This window comes from Peromyscus californicus, unplaced genomic scaffold, assembly GCF_007827085.1.
Source record: "Peromyscus californicus insignis strain IS unplaced genomic scaffold, ASM782708v3 Scaffold_4__1_contigs__length_199733344, whole genome shotgun sequence".
Taxonomy (NCBI): domain Eukaryota; kingdom Metazoa; phylum Chordata; class Mammalia; order Rodentia; family Cricetidae; genus Peromyscus; species Peromyscus californicus.
In genome coordinates, this window is record NW_026294562.1 from 171,491,146 (window position 1) to 171,508,128 (window position 16,983).

At 43.0% G+C, this 16,983-nt stretch overlaps 1 pseudogene; it reads left to right on the forward strand.

Moving 5' to 3' along the window:
• Window positions 1–11,617: 11,617 nt before the first annotated feature.
• The window catches only part of LOC128124084 (carcinoembryonic antigen-related cell adhesion molecule 5-like), an 89,524-nt pseudogene continuing 84,158 nt past the window's right edge, over window positions 11,618–16,983 (forward strand).

Sequence of the window (16,983 nt, forward strand, 5' to 3'; positions counted from 1 at the left end):
CATAATTCAGTCCATGAGACTGTAGGCTTTCTGTAATTTTTGTTGTTGTTGTTGAAATCTTACTTTAAGCCGTGATGGTCCAATAGAATACAGGAGGTTACTCCAATTGTTTTGGAAATGAAAAGGCCAAACATAAGAATAATAGGGATAGAAGAAGGAGAAGAATACCAACTCAAAGGCACAGAAAATAAACTCAACAATATCATAGAAGAAAACTTCCCCAACTTAAAGAAGGAAATACCTATGAAGATACAAGAAGCCTATAGAACACCAAACAAACTAGAATCCCCAAAAAAGTCTCCTTGCAACATAATAATTATACAACTAAACATACAGAATATAGAAAGAATATTAAGAGCCGCAAAGTAAAAAGGCCAAGTGACTTATAAAGACAAACCCATCAGAATAACACCCGACTTCTCAATGGAGACTTTGAAAGCCAGAAGGACCTGGACAGATATAATGCAGACACTAAGAGACAATGGATGCCAGCCTAGACTAATATACCCAGAAAAACTTTCAATCACCCTAGATGGAGTGAACAAGACATTTAAAGACAAAACCAGATTAAAACAATACTTATCCACAAATCCAGCCCTACAGAAAGCACTAGAAGGAAAATTCCAACCTAAGGAAGTCAGATACACCTACGAAAACACAGGCAATAGATAAACCCACAACATTAAATCCCAAAGAAGAGAAATACACACTCACTACCACCAAAAGATAACAGTAATTAACAACCAATGGTCATTAATATCCCTTAATATCAATGGACTTAATTCACCTACAAAAAGACACAGGCTCACAGAATGGATATGAAAGCAGGACCCATCTTTCTGCTGCATACAAGAAACACACCTCAGCTTCAAAGATAGACACTACCTCAGAATAAAAGGCTGGGAAATGTCTTCCAATCTAATGGTCTTAAGAAGCAAGCTGGTGTAGCTATCTTAATATCCAACAAAATAGACTTCAAACTGAAATCAATCAAAAGAGATTTGGAAGGACATTACATACTCATCACAGGAAAGATCCACCAAGATGAAGTTTCAATTCTGAACATTCATGCCCAAATACAAGGACACCCACATATGTAAAAGAAACATTACTAAAGCTTAAATCACAGGCAAATGGATAGAATTAGAAAAAAAATCATCCTGAGTGAGGTAACCCTGACCCTGAAAGACAAACATGTTATGTACTCACACATAAGTGGATATTAGATGTAAAGCACAGGATAACCAGGCTACAATCCACAGCCCCAGAGAAGCTAGCTAACAAAAAGGACCATAAGAGGGACTATTGAGAGCCACTGGTAGTGAAAGTCCATGAGAGTATACAGCAGTGACAACTAGTGTTCAGAAGGTCAACCTATCAGAACTAAGGGTTCTTTCTGTTAGAGGAGACCATCACACAAGGCATTATGGAATTACTGCCTTTTGAATGAACTGGCTGTCTCTTGTTATAAACTTCTTGTGCAATAACAGCTATGATTCTCCCCCTTTACCGTGCATCTCCATGTTATTTGTACATGTAATCTCATGACTGCATCTCAATCTTGGGCACAACTTTCCCTATACATTTGGGGTAATTGGACAACTGCCCCAGCTGTGTTTATCTTTCATTAACATATATCTGGCCAGAGCCATTCTCCAGACAAAAGTATTTCAGCAAAGATACATTTTTCCAAGGACAAAACTGCACATAGATAAACATTAGCTCATCTCACTCACAGATAGAGAAAAGAACCACTAACAATTAAATCCTCAATCCCTGACCTTCACCCCAGGTTATTTACACAAGACCCTAACTTAAGAGATTTACTGCTCACATTCCTGGGTTGGTGTTTTAGCCATTTGCTAGATACTGAGTTAAGGCAGTTACTTCCCACTGACCCAAGGAGATTGCCTCCAGGCCAGGCAGGCAATAGATGCCAAACTTCTTTCTTGTGCAAATTAAGTTTCCTCAGCCAGGTGCTATTCCTAGATTTTCTCCTCAGCAATTACTCTGAGTGAAAGTGTTTTTACTAACTAAATACTACACGCTCTGACACAGGTTACTTAGCCACCTAACATATGTCCCCCTCCGGATCAGAAAGCAGCTGCAGCCAGGATGAGCGGGAAAAGTGGCGCCAAAGACAGTTTACTTTCTTGTGACTTACTGACCCCTAACATTCTATCTAGCCATTTCTAGATTATAGTTTGAGCACATAAATTCCCTAATTGATCTTAGTTGACCCTACCAGAGAACTCCTCTTTAGTCACTCCCCTTTTGGGTTGTAATTGGAAGCTGACAATTAATTGCTTTATGAGTGGGTCCTTATCACCTCTCTCTCGGAGACCCTGAAAACTTCAAGCCTCACAATGCTTTACCAAAGATTACTGCTTGTGTATATATACTGGTTCTCTGAGAGCACGAAGAGGATTGATGGAGAAGAACAAAGATGAGGATGGAGATGGAAAGAACTAGGTAGAATGATGAGAAAACAGCAGAGGGGACTGAGAGCAGGAGGGACTGAGAGCAGGAGGGACAGAGAGGAGCTAAGTAAGAGAGCAGAAAAGAAACTGTGCGGATAGAATCGCCATAGAAGAATAAAGTGAATGGACTAAAGAACTCAGTGTGCTTAGATTCATTGAATATCCCTCAGAATAGAATCCTCAGCTGGTTGGTAGACTCTTCTGCAGACCCTGGGAGCAAGCAATATAGGCTGGACCTAATATTGTTTGTGTTAAGGGACACATGGTTTTCCCTGGGAAGGGGAAATACTTGAGATCTTCTGGGTAAACTGGGAGTGGGGGCAGTGGGAAAGAAGGAAAGGGATGGAGGGATGGGAGCACTAGTGATCAGATTGGTTGAGCTGGGATGGGATGGAGGGGGAGAGCAATGAAAGAGATATGCTGGGGATGCTATGAATGTGTTGCTCTGATTAACTGATAAATAAAATGCTAGTTAGCAAGTAGCCAGGCAGGAAGTATAGGCAGGACAAGCAGAGAAGAGAATTCTGGGAACAAGAAAGCTGAGTCAGGAGTCACCATCCAGACACAGAGGAAGAGAGATGTAAAAGTACTGGTAAGCCACAAGACACGTGGCAACTAATAGATTAATAGAAATGGGTTAATTTAAGATGTAAGAGCTAGTCAATAGTTTTATGGAGCTAATGGCTGAGCAATTTTAATTAATATGAGCTTCTGAGTGATTATTTTATAAGTGGACTGCAGAACTGTGGGGGCCTGAGAGGGACTGGAGAAAACTCCAGCTACAAATAGCGCCCAACAGCTCAGAGTTTCCACCTTAAACCTGAGAATATTTAATAAGCAAGTCAAAATGGAACCAAAAACAGCTGCCTAGTTGTGTCTCACGCTGGCAGCAAGACGCTGCAACATGCTGGCTTGAGCTAAGTCACATTACACAGAGGTGTCTCCAACCTGTGCACTATGCTGCATGGTGGATTTAGCCTTTGCTAGTACAAAAAAAGAGGTTTCTGGACTATATGCTGCTTGGATAGAAACATAGACCCACTGCCTCCCAGAGTCAGTGGAAAGCATGGCTCCCAGTGCTGGTGTGAGTTATCACCACCATGTTGAAAAGCTAAATTGGGTGGAGCTAACAGCCAAGACTTCTACTTCAGTACTAGCTGCTGTAGTTTAAAACAGTAGGTTCACAATAAGACAGATTCAGATGGAATAGTTTACAATGTATGTAAAAATGTATGTAGTCTTGAAAGAGAAAAAATCAAATATATATAGTTATATGTACTTATATAAAGAAGTAGATAGTTTTTAAAATAAAGTCTTTAGAGAGACAGTAAAGGTAATATAAAAAATAAGCCACCTAAAGATGGATATTACACAGAGAAATTGGATTGTGTTTTCTTTGATAATTTTAACTGCAGAGAGATATTTGGTTGTAAAGGCAGGTAAGTTAAACCAATATGTGTATTTTAAAGGTACCTTGACTTCAAAATTTGGATCTAAGGATATGTTGCTTTGGAAAGGAGGCTCTGCTTTTGTTTCCACAGAAAGCAAGAGGCTATGGATTTGTTCCAGATTAAGATACATCAGGTTTGACCAGCCAAGACCCCCTGAAAGGTCTCTGATGACACCATGGCCCAGATGATCCAACATCCAGAATGGTTTCAAGGCAACTGGCTCAGACAATACACCCTCACAGACTACTCCATAATCCTAAAATTTTCTTTATGTCCCCATAAGAATACAGCACCCTCATCCAGCAGGAAGTAGTATGAGAAGCTACGCCCAAATTCCCAAAATATTTTTATGAATGTTTATTTTTATTTAAATCAGGTTGATTATAAATGCAACATCTTTCTAAAAAGGGAGGGAGGGATATGGTATAGATATGATAGGATGAAAGGGTAGATTATTAAATCTACTTTTGAAGAGCAACTTGTTTAAAATGTTTTACATTGCTATGGATTTTAGTTATTGATACAAGTTTAAACATAATTTAGTTATACTGTATATATATTTCTACTCTCATTTGAGGTATTATGTTTATGTAACTCATTTAGATTGTAATGGATAATTAGAAAATACAGATTAATAATTAGTCCTCTATGATAGTCAGACTTGTAGCCATGTTAGTTAAGTTTTCTAGGTATTCAGAGATACATTTCAGATAGATAGGTAATCTTCAAATACTTCAAAGACCTACAGAATATGGAAATTAAAATTTTTTAAAAATTTAGACTTTCTGGACAATGAGACATGTCTGCTCCTGGCAGCACTGATTTACTTCAGAAATGAGGATGGGTATCGAAGTCACTCTGTATGGAGTTTATCTTCTTGGCAAAAAATAGCCATTTGGGCAAGAAACTTCTTGCCTGGACTGCTTGACAAAATGTTGCATCGACTGGACATGAAGGACCCATAGGAAGGTGACCACTGAACTTTGCTTGGTGAAATGGTCCCATTTCCTGCTTTGCAGAGGAAACTGCCAGACATTTTACAGGACACAGAGAGACGTAACTGAGAGACTCTAGGCCTGTGGACTGAAGACAGATGCCCCTACTTTACAGAGGAACTTCGGATGACTATCTAGGCTGCCAGCTGTCTCTGTCTACTCTCACAAGACTCCTGAAAGTTGCTTGCATCCTTCTCCCATTTCTCAGGTAATATTATATTCTTCTGAGGTCTTTGATGTAGTTGAAGACTAGATATTTATAATTTCCTTAGTTATGATAAAAGATAAGTTAGATATGAAACCTTAGACTCACAAATATAGAGTAGAGATGGGAATGGAGGGGGGGGCTGGGGGGAATGTGAGGGGGACAGGAGGGGGGAGAACAAGGGAATCCGTGGCTGATATGTAGAACTGAATGGTATTGCAAAATAAAAAAAAAATTGGATTCGTGAACACTAGATGGCGGCATTCGTGAAAAATTTAATTTGAGTAAGCTTCTGTGTGAAAATAAATTTTTTAAACAAACAAAAAAAAAGAATATCTTCTTTAATTTTGCCAAATACAAATAGACTAGATATTATAAATAGACTAGATATTGTAACTGTAATTCTTGCTTGACAATTGTTCTGTTATATGTAATTTTACTATGTTAACATTAAAACCTCCCCTTTTGAAAAAAAGAAAAGGGGAAGTGCTGGGGATGCTATGAATGTGTTGCTCTGATTGACTGATAAATAAAATGCTGATTGGCCAGTAGCCAGGCAGGAAGTATAGGCAGGATAAGCAGTGAAGAGAATTCTGGGAACAGGAAGGCTGAGTCATGAGTCGCCAGCCAGACACAAAGGAAGCGAGATGTAAAAGTACCAGTAAGCCATAAGCCACATGGCAACTAATATATTAATAGAAATGGGTTAATATAAGATGTAAGAGCTAGTCAATAATCAGCCTGAGCTAATGGTGGAGAAATTTTAATTAATATGAGCTTCAGAGTTATTATTTTATAAGTGGACTGTGGAACTGCAGGGGCCCCGAGCAGGACTGGAAAAAACTCCAGCTACAGAGATATCTTGATAAAGGGGGCCATATGGGGGTTATAGAGAAACCTAGTGCAAGGGAAACTCGCAAAAATCCACAAGGATGACCCCAGCTAAGACACTAGCACATGTGGAGAGGGGTCCTGAACTGGCCTTCTCCTGTAATCAGAGTTGTGACTACCCTAGTTGTCATCAGAGAGGCGGCATCCAGTAAATGATGAAAGAAGACACAGAGATCTACAGTCAACAGCTGAACCAAGGTCCAGGAGTCCAGCTGAAGAGAGGGAGGAGGGATTGTATGAGCACGGGAGGTCAAGATCATGATGAGGAAACCCACAGAGACAACTGAAACAAGCTAGTAGAAGCTCACAGACTCTGGACCAACAGCTAGAGGGCCTTCATGGGACCAACCTAGGCCCTCTAAATATGGGTGACAGTTGTGTAGCTCTGTCTGTTTGTGGGGCCCCTAGCAGTGGGATCAGGTGTTCCTGGTGCTTCAGCTAGCTTTTTGGAACATATTCCCCATGCTAGGATGCCTTGTGAAGCCTTGATGCAAGGGGAGGAACTAAGTCCTGCCTCAACTTCATATGTCATGCTTTGTTGACTCCCATGGGAGGCCTGTCCATTTCTGAATGGAGGAGGAGGGGATGGATGTGAGGGAGGATGGGAGGTGAGGGGAGGGAATGGGAAGTGAGGAAGTGACAGGAGCCAGAAGCCTAAGTGACCCTTGACACACATGCCACCATATTTAGGCTTCTCTCCTCTTTTTCTAGATCTAGGCCTTGCTTAAGTCTCCATAGCACCAGAACCTCTTCTCAGAAATACCAGAATCTCCTCTCAGAAATCAGGTGAGCGCGCTACAGTTAGGCAGTTAGGCAAGAATAAGTAATCCCCATAGCAACATACCCTGTTGGCTGAACAACCCATGATTAAGAAAGTCCCCTCCCTGTTTGCACTCCCCCTTGTCCCTGCCTATATATGCCTTAAGAGGAAAATAAAATTTTGGAGCTTGATCAGATATCCTGTCTTGCTCTCATTCTTTGTGCCTCTTGTCCCTCTCATTCGCCAGTCCTCCCTTCAGGTCCACATTGAAGACCCCGCTTGCTGGGGCAAGGAAGGAGGGGAAACTGTGGTTGGTGTGTAAAGTAAATGAAAAAAATAATAACAACAACAAAAAAATATTGGGCTGTAGGCAAGCCTGAAGAGCGTTTTCTTAATTAGTGCTTGATGGGGGAGGGGGAGGGCCCATCCCATTGTGGGTGGAGCCATTCCTGGGCTGGTGGTCCTGGGTTCTATAGGAAAGCAGCCTGAGTAAGCCATGAGGGGCAATCCAGTAAGCAGCACTCCTCCAGGGCCTCTGCATTAGCTCCTGCCTCTAGGCTCAGGCCCTGTTTGAGGTAGTGTCCTGAATTCCTTCAATGATGAACAGTGATATGGAAGGGTAAGGTAAATAAACCCTTTCTTCCCCCAATTTCCTTTTGATCATGGTGTTTTATCACAGCAATAATCACCCCAAGACAGTAAGTTTATGAATTAAAAATACAAACTGAAATGACAACCTACAGAACAAGAAAACATATTTGTAAGTCATCTATACAGTACAGCTTTTGTGTTCAGAATAAATAACTGACACAACTCAGGAAAAAAGTGATCCCTAGTCATCAGGGAAATGCAAATTAAATCTACTGTGAGATACTAGCTCATTCCAGGTAGAATGGCTATAATCAAAACAACTGACAACAAATGTTGTAGAGGATGTGGAGAAAGAGAAACACGTATTCTCTGCTGGTGGGTGTGAAAATTAATACAGTCATTATATAGAACTTATGGATGTCCCTCAAAACATTGGAAATACCACACGACTCAGCTATTTCACTGGGCATATACCCAGAGATCCTCTACCCTACCATAAAGATATTGGCACCCATGATTACTGCTGCTCTATTCAATACAGCAAAGAGATGGAACCAATCTAGATGTTCATTGACAGATTAATGCATAATGAAAGTCTAGTGCATATACCAAATAAAATATTATTCATCTCTAGAGAAAAATGAAATCACAAAATTTACAGGAAAGTTGATAGACTTAGAAAGTATACTCTTAAATGACATCACCCAATCTCAAGGGAAAAAAACCACATGTTCTTTCTTGTGTGTGGATCCTAGCCTATATAACGTATGCATGCACATATGTAATTAAATATGCAGATGTACACTACAACATTTAGGAAGAGGAACATGAAAGGGTAATTTTAAGGATGGAAAATACTCCCTAATGAGTTCATATACATGCTATACATTGTGTGGGTCCTCTGAATGCTTGCTCTCTCAACGTGGAACATGGTTTTGATGTAAAACACATCCTTAACAAGCAACATCCACATGTAACTCTGTGCTGCCACCTTACTGGGAGCCCAAATTTGAAGTTTTCCATCTTTTAAATGTCCCTGTACAATGCAGTTTTTGTAAGTGCTACCAACTTAGGGTGCATTATTCTTTAAACAAGAAATCCAGCTATAACAATTATAGTGAGTGAAGGCTTCCAAAGTATGCTTAAATCATCATAATTGGGAAATTTTTGAAAATTCCAGGGAATGCTGACTTACTGCCCCTGAATCTCAAAGACAAACACACCAGGAATTACCAACACTGAAAAGTTTGCAGTGTTTGATTTGGTTTTCTGCCAGGGACGGCATATAAGACGGCTGACAAGCTGCCAGCAGAGATTGGAGAAAAGGGGACCCTAGATTGTGGACCATCAACCCTCTGTGTGTTCCCCTCCGGATCTTCTGCTTAGCATGCCTCTAGAGGGCCAAGGCAGAAATGCCTATGTGTCCCAAGGTCATGCTTTATGGCATGCATATGTCCTCCTCCATATAAAACTTCTTGTAATACTAGTCTTTTTCTTTTGTCTGATCTTCATGTTCTTTGTTCCTAGACCAATGGTGATTTCTGTGATACAGGAAAGGAGTGAAGTAAATTTCACAGGAAATTACACAGAGATGATCACCCAGGCTGGGGTTAAGGCAGTTATGCAGTTCATGGGAAAGAATGTGCAGCCTGGGGAAGCTTTTCAGGCTTGGATAAACTGTACCAAATGTGTGGTCAACTATACCACAGGGTATGATGTGTATTAACACACTAGACTCAAATTGGCCATGATGAATAATTCAGTTTCTGAGGATATTCCAAGAGCATTGTGCAAAACTTGAGACCCTAAGGGGCATTGGCTAAAGACTGTGGATGGAATAACATATAGATGGGATGACAAACTGTAAGTGTGGGAACCTAGAGTAGGAGGAAAATAGTGGCCTCGACCAAGAAAGGGAGATGTCAACTTTAATTCAAATATTTTTTATTCCTTCTGAAGGAGTATGGAGACAATGTGGCAATTGATGGAGTGATTGCTACAAGCTTTATTGGGTTCCTAGATTAAAAAGAGCTGCCAGAAAAGGTGAGCTTCCTTTCATGGAAACTCTATAAATTGGATCAGGTCTTCCTTGGAATTGTTGGGATATAGAAGGATAGAAGTTGCTGACTTCCAGGGAAAGATTTCTTGTCTGAGGTCATTGTGGCCCACCAGTCATGGGGCTTGGTGTTTGCAGAGGGCTGAGGAGGAACTTAGGTGGCCACAGGGGTCTTGAGGTCAGAGCAGTCTGTGTGAGAAGGAAATGAGTGTCTGGTACGTTGACCACTGATTTTTTGTTGTTGTTGTTGTTTTTGTTGTTTTGTTTTGTTTTGTTTTTTGTTTTTCGAGACAGGGTTTCTCTGTGTAGCTTTGTGCCTTTCCTGGATCTCGCTCTATAGACCAGGCTGGCCTCGAACTCACAGAGATCCGCCTGGCTCTGCCTCCCAAGTGCTGGGATTAAAGGCGTGCACCACCACCGCCCGGCCATTGTTCTTATTTTTACCTTTTTTGTGAAATTGCATGTTGCTAGCCTCTGGGTCAAGTGCTCAGAAGATTGTATAATCAGTAATAATAAAAATAGATTATGCTTGTTTGGTGTTAAGTCTGGGATAGTTCCTGTGTTTCGTAAAAGATGATGAAGAATATATTGGTGATTTTCTAAGAATAATCTTAGGAATTATGGGAACATTTTGTATTGGGTGATTTCCCCTTTTATTTGTGTTCCCCCTTTACTTAAGATAATAAAAGACTGAGGGCAAAAGCAGAAGCTAAGAGAAGCTCGGGAAGCTGAAGAAACTGTAGCAGACAAGCTACTTAGCAACTGCAGAAGCCCAGAGTGACCTGTCAGCTTGCACAAACACTGTCTCTGAGTCATTACTGCGCCTTCCAGGTATTACACCCTTCAGATCCCCGAAACTGCTGAGGCTGGTCCCCGGCAGTTTTCATTTTATGTTGTAAGTCTAGAATGTGTTATTGTTAGTGAATTAACGTACTTTGCTTTAAATTTTAAAGTTGTAATAAAACTATTTTAGAGTTGGCAAAGAACTTGAATATTCCTGCCGTGAACAAGATAGACAAAAAATCTAATAAACACACATGATAAAGGGGGCTCAACATCATCAGTCTTCATCAAAATTAAGATCAAAATGGCAGTGAGTCTCACATCAGCTATTATGGTCTCCAGGAAAAATCTACCTAGATCCTGAAAGGCAGCTGCACACTGGGACCTTCCTGGAAAACTTGATGCTCAGCTTTATTCCAGCATTTGCAGCTTGGCTACCATCCTTGTAGTAGCCCAAACATGAGCTGTAGGTCTCCTCATGAACAATAAACCACATATTCCTTGAGGTGTGAACCTGTCTTGCAGCCTTGTTTCCATCCCAGTTCCAACAGACCCAGAGCTCTGTCACATAATCATTTCCTTTGTCATGGAGACTCCCACTCTGCAAGGAGACCATATGTAGTCCCCTCCCTCCTCTCATCATCCATGAGGAAAGACAGGGAGATCACAGGACAATCACCAAGGAGAGCAAAGGCAACCCAGAAGGTCAGAGAGGTCATGGGTAGACCTGAATCACATTCAGCCAGCACAGGAAGCTGGGGTCAGGGACTCTCCCTGGTCCCCTCCATAGGAAGCTGGAGCACACTGTCCTCTTTCTAGGACATACAGGTTACCTCATCCTGCACACCCTGACACAAAACCTTGAGATAACTGTATCCCTGGATCAAACACCTGACTGGGGACAGCAGTGAGGATGGAGGTAGGCCCTCCCTAGTCATCACTCAGTTTGACCTTTTCTAGTCCCTAGAGAAGACTGCCACTCCCTGCTGGGAGTAAATCCCACCTTCCCTAAGCATTGAGATCACAGGGCAGACTGGCTTTGCTGGGTTTTATATCACAAGGAAACACACGCTTGGCTATAGGAGGTTCAGGGACAAGGCCCTGGAGTGTGCTGCTGTTTTCTTGGGACACAGAACACTTCTCAGCCTTGCAGCTCAAAGTATGTTCTAGAACACTGAACAACAAAGGAATAGAAGAATGGGAGGCAGCACTCACAGAAGAACAGAGCAATGCACACACAGAGACTCCACCCCCCAGCCCATCTGACTCCAGGAAGTGCCCTCCTCTGGGAGGAGGCTGAGGTCTGGGAATAAAAGCAGAGCAGACACCAGAGAAGCCCATCTTGGCAGCAGCCTGAGAGACAAACCTCCTCTCCAGAGGAAGAGCCTAGCCCACAATAGAGACTATGGAGCTCACCTCAGCCCCTCTCCACAAAGGACAGGTCTTCTGGAGGGGACTCCTGCTCACAGGTGAGGAGACATTCCTCAGGAGTAGAGAGTTGGGGAGCTCAGAGACTGGATGGGGTCTTCTGGGAGAAGGAAAGAGCCTGAGAAATGACATCTGGCTCTGTTTGAAGCCTGAGACCATCAGGAAGCTCACAGTAGATGGGATTTGGGAAGTGCGGAAGAAAAACTCAGTTGTTCCGCATTGTAGATTTATCAGCACTGGTCACTGGATCCTGAAGACTCAAGTTGACAACTCCATCAGGGTGACTCTCCAAGTAAAACTCAAAAGGGCGAGTAAACAACATCATTATGTAGGACCCTGAGAAATCTGCAAATAAACCCCAGGCTCTGGGACACTCATTTGCTCACAGGTATCTGAGCCTGTTTGAGGTAGAGAGGTTTGAACCAAAATCCAACTAGTCCTCCTCAGAAAGCCCTGCTACTACTGGGCAGGAAGACAGAGCAGCAAGGACATCTAGAAGGTGGTCCAGGGGTTGACAAACACTTCAGAAGAAACAGAGCAGGGAAAGGTCAGAAAATGAAGGCACAGAGTCTTTGGAGGAGGAGGTCAGACAAGACATGCTACACTCACCATAGATTCTGAGTATGAGTAGGGATCTGAGGGCAGTGAGGGGTGAGCTGTGTAGACACTATGAAGCCAGTTTCATACAGTGGAAAGATTCAGGGGTACTGATGAATGGGGGTGATGCTACTGACCTCACCCCAGCAGGACACACACACCAAGGCTGAGAGTTAAACACTCACATTTCAAAGTTCTACCAAAAGCAAAAGTCCTAATATTGATAGATTTTTTCCTCTCTCTTCCCTCTTAGTCTCTCTTTTAACCTACTGGACCTCTTCCACCACTGCCAAAGTCACTGTTGAAGCAGTTCCACCCCACGTTGCTGAAGGGAAGAACGTTGTTCTAGTTGTCCACAATCTGCCAGCAAAATATGCTGTCATTAACTGGTACAAGGGACAAGGTTCTTTGAAGAAGTTAATTGCAAAATTTGTAAAAAAACAAAGCTCAATAGAAAATGGGCCTGGATACACTCAGAGAGAGACAATATACCCCAATGGATCCTTGTTCATTAACAACATCACAATGGAAGACGAAGAACTCTACACACTGTACCTAGAAATAGACAGCACTCATCATCAGAATGTAACAGTGAACTTTGATGTACAACGTAAGTAATTCTCTGTAACCTCTGGGTCATGGGTGGAATTAATCCCACTTCACCTATAGAATTGTTGTTCCTAGATGACTCTGTGTTATGGTCCCCACATTGTGATACAAACATTTATTAAAGTACAAACAATGGAGAAAACGGCAATAAATGAGGATGCCTCACTTGAATCCACCCTCAGAGAACAGGGGTTGTGGTAACTGAGCCCAGGTATGTTAGACTCAGCCCAGGGTCTTAGATGCTCATCATGAACATGGCCTTGAGGAAGACCCTTCAGGACTCAGGCAGGGCCTGGCCGAGGAAACCATGAGAGTCTCACAGAGAGAAGCTTTGCTGAAGAACTTAATGCCACACTGGACCAGAATCCTGGGAAGCATGTAGACTGGGTTGGAATTTGATCTCCTGTTGGAGTTGACAGGAGACAATGATGATTTGAAGATTGGAAGCCTGCTGGCAGTCAGCCTCAGAGAGATATGTCTGAGGTTGGTCACCTGGGCATCTCCTCCCGAGACTCAGTGTGCTCAGCATAGGTAGAGAGAGGTAGGAAAGGAAATCAGCCACCTCTTCTGATGGTCTTCTGAGACTTCAGTGGAAGGCCAAAAATCCCAAAAAGATAGAAGCAAAAGTGTCCAAATGGCTGCTCCTTGCCCACCGGGGGGTACCACCCAGGGATTATTTCCTGCAGGCAAATACTAATAGACACTGCTTGGTGGAAGGAAGGTCAGGTTGTTGTTCACACTTAAGGTTAAACTTGCAGGCATGGCAATGATCATTTCCCATGTGTCCTATTATAGGGAAACTGAGACAGGAAACACAGTCACTGAGTCAGGGTCACACTGGTCATAAGTGGCACAAGCTATCTGTCCACAACCACATCTCCAGCCTCCCCACCGTGGAAGACCTACTAGGTGATCTTCATCTTCTAGAACATTTCATAGACCCAGGATTCTCATAGGGCTCCCAGATTCAGGTCATTCAACATCAAAAATCTGACAAGAATAGCCCACCTGTGGCCCAGCCTGACCTAAATGTCAGCCAGATCCTGAGCTGTGTGAGATCTCTGACAGGCTCAATTTCTCAGGGAAGCTCAATGGGAAGACTAATCATATCTGTAGAACAGCCCTACTCAGCAAACGCTTAGAGGGCTCTGGTCTAAACACAGCAGGGGATGTCAGTGTAGCTGGAGGGACATGAACCTTGTGTCTCAGTCAGGCAATTGGTCAGTGAGGACCAATAGATCAAAGGAGGTCTCTGATTCCAAGTCTTGAGCCTGATCATCACCAAGCACTGCAGCTTAGTTCACTCATGAAAAAGTCCTTGCTTCTCCCATGCACAGCACAGAAGGCTCCATTATCTCTGAGCACTCAGCCATTTCATCTGCCTGTAGTTTGCTTCCTGCCTGATTCTTTAAGTATATGGGTTGGCTGGAAGTTAAGAGACTATCTCTGGTTGTAAGAGGCCTTTGCAAGAATCAGAAGTACCACATAGGGCAATCATCTCTCCATGGTCAACACACTACCACTACCTAAGCCCAACATCACAACCAACAATTCCAGTCCTTTGGAGGGTGAGGACTCAGTAGCATTAATGTGTGAGTCTAATACTCAGAATACAGCCTACCTGTGGAGGATACATGGCCAAAGCCTAGAATAAGAGGACAGGCTGAAGCTGTCTGAGGACAATAGGATTCTCACTTTACTCAGTGTTGTGAGGACTGACACAGGACCCTATGAATGTGAAACTGGAACCTAGTGAGTGCCTCCCAAAGTGACCCATTCTCTCTGAACACTACCTGTATTTCCTGTTTCATCCTGGCCCCAACTGCCTAAATACAGAGGGCTAGAGAAACCATACTCAGTCCAAGTCCCCTTGGGTTCATGACACAGAGCTAATATACAGATACCTAGCCTGCCAGCGCATCCTGTCCCAGTCCAAGCACATGCAGACAGACCCAACATTGAGCTTGAATGGGCTGCAGGGACTTCTCTCCTGCATAGAGGCTCAGTGTGATGGAGACAGGGGACATGTCAGACTCAAGCTCAGTGCACACATGAGTGTGCAGTGGGGATATTTGTGTGTTGTGCTTGAGATAGATCAGGACTTGTGCATGCTGAATGAGTACTCTTCTGCTAATCTCCTCCCCAACTCTGGATAAATCTGCTCAACTAATGTTACAGCACAGCTGAAAGAGATACTGAGGCCTTCTACTGACCAGGATTACGCCTTCCCTCTGCTGACATCACATGTAACTTTGTTCTGTTTGCTCCAGATTATCCAGATGTCCTGATCATATCCTCCTCAAATATTCATTTCCATTCAAGGAAAAAACTCAACCTCTCCTGCCACACAGATGCTAACCCACCTCCACAGTACTCTCAGTTTGTGAATGGAGAACTTGTCATCCTCCCAAGAGCTCTTTATCCCAACCTCTATTCTAATAATAGTGGATCCTAAACCTGCCTTGTCTATAATTCTCTCACTGGAGTCAACAGGACCACATTCAAGGATATTGCAGTTCTTAGTAAGTGAATCTCTGAAATATCAGCACTAGGTTTGGAGTGGAGTCTTTTGACTTTCTTGGAAGGTGCAGAAGCATTGAATTTCCAGCCCATGTCTACAGGAACAAGCAAAACTCAGTCTTCCCTCAAGCCTCCTGCTCCATCCCTATGGCTAATGGCCTCCTGGTTCTCTGATTTCTGGCTGATAGGGATGGAGCTTGCAATGTGAGGAGGAGGTTCTCCCAGCCTTTAAAGCCTTAGGTTGTGTGAGGGACTTTCCATGGTTAGAAGAGCCTCAAGGTCAAGATTTCTTTCTGTACCTAACACAAGCTTTTCTGTCTCTTCCATTTTCATTATGACCTCCATGACCTACAAGGAACACCCAGGGCTTTCAACTGTGCTCACATTCTTATTCTCAAATTGGAGGAGAATATTCCACACAGAAGGGGACTGGACCTCTGCTCCCAGGTCTGCTCCTGTCTCATGGGTGAGGTGGCTGGCTCAGCTCTGACTCCATGGGATGGAAAAAGTGGGTGGAGATGGTGCCTGGGAGCCCTGTTCTGAGTCAGGGTGAACCGTGTCACTGACAGTTGATGATGCTCTTTTGCTTACTCTTCTCAAGGTTCAAAAAACAAATGTCAGCTGAGTGTGGTGGCACACACCTTGGATGTCAGCACTGAGTCGGGCGAGGCAGGTAGATAGTGTGAGTTTGAGGCCAGCCTGGTCTACATAGCAAGTTCCAAGTGAGCTAGGACTGTACAGGGAAAACTCTGTCTCAAAAAATATTAGTACTGAGGATTAGAGTGTCAGGCTGTGGTCAGCACTGTGATTATTCACTTCTTCTCTGTAGTATTTAATCCATATACATGGGGCAGGAAATACATTTTTCCTACAAACAGGAATTCTTCAGTTAGGGATTTCTTTCAGTCCTGAGGTCTAGCCTTTAACACCTTTAAGATTAGCTGGGCCATCTTAACCCCATGACAAATTATTTAATAAAAAGTAAACAGAAGTCTATTTCATAAAGGAGGGACCTGACTGTCCACACTCACAGAAAGTGTGAGCAAGAATTCCCACAAAAATCATTGGAAAATACATCCCCCCCTACCCCACCATGAGATTTCTAGACTTATAGGTTGAAGCGCCACACAGTGTGGAATCTACACAAATACCCTGAGTCAGGGTCACTGTTGTGACCTTGGTAGTGATCTTGGTAAGATTAAGTTTCAGTTCTCTCCTTACAAACTATATCTTGAACCCAAACATGAAATCTTGCAGAGGGCCACTTCATTCTATGGTCCCTGGAAGTTGGCTGAGATCTCAGAGGGTGAAAGACTCTCAGCTGGTCCCCTCCACTGTTTATCCACAGGGCCAGTGTCTACACCCTTCATCCAAGTCAGCAAGAAAATAAACAATGACCTAGTCTCTGTGCTCCTGAACTGCTTCTCATTCAACAGCGGGATCTCCATCCATTGGTTCTACAAAGGCCAGAGTCTGAAGATCACAAATAGGATGATTCTGTCCAAGCACAACAACACCCTCACAATAGAACCTGCCAGAAGGAACGATTCCGGGGATTATTATTGTGAGGTATCCAATCAAATCAGTTCCAAGAAGAGTGACCCCATCCAGCTGGAG